Below are 7,002 nucleotides of genomic sequence, written 5' to 3'. Positions count from 1 at the left end.
AATCTGGGAAATGCAAACTAGAAGCCCAGCATAATGCAATTTCATCACCATCAAATCGGCAAACTCCAAAAGTTCTGAAAATAGCAGTGCTTATTTACTGCTTTGGGAAGTCCAAATCAATGGAACCGTGGCAAAAAAAAAAAAAAACAATTGACAGTACTTATGTATTTGTTGTCTACTGCTGAGTGGCAGTTTTCACAAACTTAGTGACTTAAACCAACTTTTATTTATTTTCTCAGTTTCCTTGGCTTGGCTGGGGCTGAGAAGGCTTCTATAACTCACTCAGTTGCATCTCAGTTTGCTGAGATTATTGTCAGGATTCACCTTGCTTTTGTTTTTGTTGGTGGTGGTGGTGGTAGTGGTGGTGGTCATGGGGTTTCAACTCTGGGCCTAGGCACTGTCTCTGAGCTCTTTTTCTTCAAAGCTAGTGCTCTACCACGTTGAGCCAAAGCTCCACTTCCAGTTTTCTAGTGGTTTGTTTATTGGAGATAAGAGTCACATGCACTTTCCTGCCTGGGCTGGCTTGGGATCACGATCCTCGGATCTCAGCCTCCTGAGTATCTAGGATTTACAAGCGAGAGCCACCGTCACCCAGCTGCATTGGCCTTTATGTGGCTATAAGAAGTCAAGCTCTTCAGCCCCTTTAGCCACTGCTCTCCATAGCAGACACAACGAGAGGCCAGTAAAAGAGCAAGCTTACTTCTAGTCTCACTCCTCAACTTGCTCTCGAAGAGCTAACCTGAATACGTTAGGCCCACCATAATAATCTGAAGGATATAATATACCCTCAGCCCTTTGTTTGCATAGATGTTGCATCCCAGAATTAGCCAAGTATGGATTCAAATATTCAGAAGAAATACTAATTCCTACAGGTTTGGGGACCAGTGTCCGAGCAGGACTGGAGTGGACAAGTACATTGAGATTGAAAATGTAGATTTTTTTTTTATGGAGACAACTTTACATCCTTCTCATTTGAGAGAAAAGGCATTTCTTTGCAAGAGTTCTTCCAAGAAAAATGTATTCGTGGAGCATTTCCACTTGGAGTGAGCTACAGTTTCAAATTCTCTGTGCTGAACCAATAGTCTATGCATAGAGGGAAGCATGGTTCCTAAGGAAGTATTTGTAGAGGGTTTGTTGTTTTTTTAATGTGTTTTAGAACCCCATATATAAGTTGACAGAAGTTCCATAGATGGAGTAAGTGTCTAATTGGTAAAGAGAAAGGACCTTTTTATTCCCCCGGGAGGAGAGAAATAAAGTATGTCAGTATTGTTTGTGCTTAGGTATGTTGTCCGTTTTTTTAAGAGAAAGAGTATTTTAGATAAAGACCTCTGTTTCATCCTTGCAAAAAGAAGGGAAGCTGGGAGAGAGAATGTCACAGGAGGGAGTCCATGTTTAAGATGATGGAAATGGAAATAAATGAAAGAGATTTTTCCAAGTACATGGTAAATCAGATGAATGAAAAGCTTTGAGAGAATCCGAGCCATGAATCCTTCAGGAAGGTGATTTTTCCGGAAAGTGTCCTAGGATGAGGAAGTGTGTGTGTGTGTGTGTGTGTGTGTGTGTGTGTGTGTGTGTGTGTGAAAAATCCCTCTTCCTAAGTTAGATATGGTGGTTCACACTTGTAATCCCAGTGCTCAGGAGGGTGAGGAAAGAGAAAGGTGAGTTCCAGGCCAGCCTGGTCCACATAACCAGTCTCTATTTCAAAAAGCTCAAAATAATAATTTTTTATCTAAACATTACTTTATCTCTCTTTCTCTCTCTTTGTTCTTTGTAATTTTATTTTCAAGGTGATATACAGAGGGATTACATAAGTCAGGTAAGGAGTACATTTCTTTTTGGACAATGTCACCCCTTCCCTCGTTCCAGCCTTTTTTGGGTGCATCTTACAGACTTTCCTGCATAGGCTGGATTTGAACCATGATCCTCAGATCTCAGCCTCTCAAGTAGCTAAATATTACAGGCATGAGCCACTAGCTCCCAGCTTACTTCTCTGTTTTTGAAAGATCTAGGCTAACAATACATCACATGTATGTATTAGACATATATATGTGTGTGTATAGATACATAAATCATCTATAAATGATGATGATATCATCTATAAAGAAGGCACAAATAATGGTCAACATCATCACAATCAACGTTGACAACTAGAGAAGCATTAAACATTCCCACCTTTCTGTATTTTCATGAGCTCTCTGTGAGACACTTATTCATGGAAAATATTTCTCAGGGGATTTATGAGATGAACAACCATAAAAAAAAAACACTTTCCACAGTTTTTCTTCATCTTACCTTTTGAAACATGTGTCAGAAGACCTCGAGCTCTGGTTCATTTTGTGTGGAAGATCTTTGAAGACTGTCCTCAATTTCCACTTTCTGTAAAACTCCCAATTACCTCAACAGGCAAGAACTAGTTGCTTCTGACATATGCTATTGCTCTGGTTTAAAACTTGCTACTTTAAATATACACTCAAGGGGCTGGGGATATGGCCTAGTGGCAAGAGTGCTTGCCTCATATACATGAAGCCCTGGGTTCGATTCCCCAGCCCCACATATATAGAAAACGGCCAGAAGTGGCACTGTGGCTCAAGTGGCAGAGTGCTAGCCTTGAGCAAAACGAAGCCAGGGACAGTGCTCAGGCCCTGAGTCCAAGGCCCAGGACTGGCAAAAAAAAAAAAAAAAAAAACCACTCAAGTTTTATGCCAGCCTGAACTCAACATAGATCCCATTTTTCCCAATGACATGAAATCCATGGAGTATGAATTCTATACAGAACTCTACACAATTTGAAATTTTCACCAGAAATTTGCTGCTTTGTAAATTTCTTAAAATATAACCTTTAAAGTATATAATTACATCAATAAAGTAATTTACTATGTTTTACTACTACTACACTTAGTCAGACTACTATTTTTATTTTCAATTGACACGTAGTATTTATACATTTCTTAAAAGGTACAGAACAATCATTTTGATACATGCCTACAATGTATAATGATCCAATTAACATAATTAGCATTTCCATCTCCTGTAACATTATTTCTGTGTGTGTGTGGAAAATTTAGATTGCTCTAGTTAATTTGAAATACATAATAAATTATTTCAAACTAAAGTCACCCTTGTCTGCTATATAACACTAGGGTTCATCTCTTTCTCTCTCTTTCTTTCTTTTTCTTTCTCTTTCTTTCTTTCTTTCTTCCTCTCTCTCTCTCCACACACACACACACACACACACACACACACACACACATCCCAGCCACTTGTGACCACTATTCCACTCTGCGATTCTGAGACAAGCATTTTTAGCTTCTACAAATAAAACACAACATGGCTTACTTGTCTTTCTTTGGTTGGCTTATTTCACTTAACACGCTGACCTCCAATCCTATCTGCATTGTCATAGAGACAAGAATTGCATTCTTTTTTAAGGCTGAGTAGTATTCCGTTGTGTATATATACCACATTAACCTGTTGACAAACACATTGACTCATTTCATCTCTTGATTATTGTAAATAGTGCTGCAATAAACATGGAAGGGTTCACATCTCTTTGATACAATGGTTTTATTTCCTTTGGCTATCTAGCCTGTGGGAGGAAGGCAGGAATTGCTTGATTATATAGTAGCTATGTTATAGATTTTTATTGGGGGAGGAGGGGGAACTGCCTGACTACATCCCATAATGGCTGTACTAATTTACATTGAGACGACCATCTTTAAATCTCATTTGTTAAAATGTTCAGAGGATTCATGTTGATGAGAACCAATACTGAGGACGACCATGCACGGATTCTTTCACATCCAACTGGTCTCTTATTCTGGACCTCATGGGGCCATTGTCCATGTGGATTTTTCTGAGATGAACCTGTTCCCTGAGGCAAGTTGGACCTGACTCTTTTGCCTCAGCTTCCTGTCCTGCTTATGTGAGCACTGAGTCCTTCTCTCGGCTAAAACCACAAGTAGGAGGAAGCTCATTGTTTAAAAAAAACAAAAAACCCAGTCTCATTTTTCATTACCTTTCCCTCATCTCCCTTCAATTCCTTCCCTAAACTCACCCAGCAGCGAAACCTTTTGATGATCCTGCTTTCTCCCTAACCCGCTGTTCTTTCAGATTCTTTAAAAAGAATGTCTTTGCTCGTTAGTCCCCCTCTCAACCCTTCAAAATCATTCCAGTCTCCTGATCTCTCTCTCACCTTGTTTGTTTCCTTCTTCTTACGCTCTTCTAGCTTTCTCCTTCTTTCCTCTTTACTTCCTTGCCTGTGGGCACTGAGGCTTGAACTCCAGGCCTCTCACTCTTGAAAGCGTTTATTCTGCTCAAAGGTAGCAAGCGTTCTGCCACGTGAGCCCCATCTTCACTTCTGGCTTTTGGATTTTGGCTGATTCATTAGAGATGAGATTCACAAGGATTTTTTCTGCCCAGGCTGGCTGAAAGCTATTGTTCTCATATCACAGCCTCCTGAATAACGAGGATTATAGGCTCAAGTCATCAGCACCTAGTTCAGGGTCTGTTTCCTAAATCTTATCTTGCAAGAGGGCCAGACAGGTACTTGGTATCAACCTGAGCATCAAAAGGGAAATGAGTCTGCCATTTCTGCATCACATTTGGCCAATCATAGAAGTTGACCAGATGACTACATTTAAGAAGCAGAGAGTGGCCACGACCTTTACTTCCACTGAGGTGAACCCAGCTGTTCAGATGAAGAGTTCATCTGGTAGCTACCTGTTCCTGAGTGTGTTCAACTTGTCTCACATTCTGTTTCAGTTACTATGTCAAATACACTGTAGAAAGAATTTATAACATCATAGGAAGAAGTTATCAAATGTTTCACATCCAAAGCTTGTGGGTGCCAACTGCTCAGAATAAAAGCCCTAACAACAATCAGAAAAGACACCATATTGGTACAAACTGCTAATACCCATTCTGGTTTTGGAAATCTAGGAAACAGTGACTCCAAGCAATGTAGAAAGCTAGTATTGTAGAACTAAGAATATATTGAAGTAGTAAAATATGTGTTTGTCTGAATCTAATCCCCCATTCCTTCCAATAAAGAAGTACTAATGCTTTCTCTGACATGTATTTTGTGTGTTGGTATGTTTGCTTATAGGAAAGGGAAAATAAAGAAAATGCAATAACCTCATTTCTAAATATAGAATTGAGTTGAAAATTGAGTAGCAAGCTTCCTACTAAGGAGAAGGTGCTTAATTAAGGAAGTGTCCAAACACCACAGACCTAACAGGTAGTTGAAATGTTGCCAACGGTAGTGCTGTATCTTTTAGTCAATAAGCAATGATCAGGAATAGCCAAGGTCATTTAGAGGCTGCTATAGTCTGAATCTGGACTCTCCCTGGCCAAGGCTTCCAGAAGGCCTGCTTGCATTGCTTTTCATCGAGTTGGGTGTTTCTGTTGGTGCTGGTGCCAAGGCTGGCCTTGAAGAGACTATCCTCCTGCCTCAGCCTCCTAATTACAGGGATTACAGGCATATGCCACCGTGCCTGGATTGTTTGCATGGCTGTTTTTGAAAGTTAGTTTTGTTGGCTTCTTGGCTCGTGCCTGTAATCCTAGCTACCCAAGAGGCTGAGGTCTGAGGAACATGGTTTGAAGCCAGCCCAGGCAGGAAAGTTTGTGAGACTCCTGTCTCCAATAAGCTATTTAGAAAAGGCCAGGAGTGGAGCTGTGGTTCAAGTGGTAGAGCACTAGCCTTGAACCAAAGACATTGAAGGACAGCACCCAGGCTCTGAATTCAAGTGGTAGAGCACTAGCCTTGAACCAAAGACATTCAAGGACAGCACCCAGGCTCTGAATTCAAGCCTCAAGACAAGAACAACAACCACAAAAGTGACTTTTATTCAGCATGAAAACAAAGGTCTGCTTTCAGTCATGTAAATCACTGTAATTCTTAGTTCCATTAGTTTCATTCTGGCCCTTTTTACAAGGCATATTTTAAGCTACTGTAGTTTCCCAGCTCCTTTTACTTCCTCTCAACTTCAGCCTTCCCATGTTGACTTCCTTTTCTTGGTCTCTCATCCACTGGTGTCTTAGACTTTGTGGAGTCCTCACTTTCCTCTTCCTTATTACCATTTTTATGAATGCTCAACTGAATTTTTGTCGTCAGACACTAGTGTGAAACCTCTGTGTCAGTGTGCTTCCCATTATGAAGTTGAACACTTGCAACCATCAAGTTATAAGGAGTAACTCACTTGTTTGGGCTCACAATTTGGAAAAGTTAAAGTTGGTGATTGGTTAACCCTGTTGATTTTAGAAAAGCAGTAAGCAACCTGGCACTAGTGGCTCATGCCTGTAATCCTAGCTACCCAAGAGGCTGAAATCTGAGGATCACAGTTGGAAGCCAGCCTGGACAGGAAAGTAGGTGAGACTCTTATCTTCAATAAACTACTCAGAAAAAGCTACAAGTGGCGCTGTGGCTTAAGTGAGAGAGCACTCACTCTGAGCAAAAGAAGCTCAAGGACAGTGCCCAGGCCACGTGTTCAGGCCCTAGGACCTGCAAAACAAAACAAAACATAAATAAATAAACAAACAAATAAATAAATAAAGCACTCATCACCGCATGGTGAAAGTGTGTGACAGAACAAACATCTTAACTCAGCCAGGCACTAATATCTTATGTCTGTCATTTTAGTTACTCAGGAAGCTGCGATCTGAGGATCAAGGTTCAAAGCCAGCCCAGGTAAGAAAGTCCATGAGACTCTTATCTCCCATAACCTACCCCAAAAAAGGGCAGAAGTGGGGCTGTGGATCAAGTGATAGAGTGCTAACCTTGAGCACAAAAGCCCAGAGGTAGCTCCTAGACCCTGAGTTCAAGCCTCAGGATGGGCACGCGCGCACGCACACACACACACACACACACACACACACACACACACACACACACACACACACACACCCCTCATCACCATAGAGCAAAACAAAGCAAGAGGAAAAAGAGAGATCAGAGCCCCATAGTCCCCTGTAAAGGCCCACCTCCAATCACCTCAAACCTTCTAC

This window comes from Perognathus longimembris, chromosome 18 (genome assembly GCF_023159225.1).
Source record: "Perognathus longimembris pacificus isolate PPM17 chromosome 18, ASM2315922v1, whole genome shotgun sequence".
NCBI classification, from domain to species: domain Eukaryota; kingdom Metazoa; phylum Chordata; class Mammalia; order Rodentia; family Heteromyidae; genus Perognathus; species Perognathus longimembris.
This window is presented reverse-complemented; position numbering follows the sequence as displayed.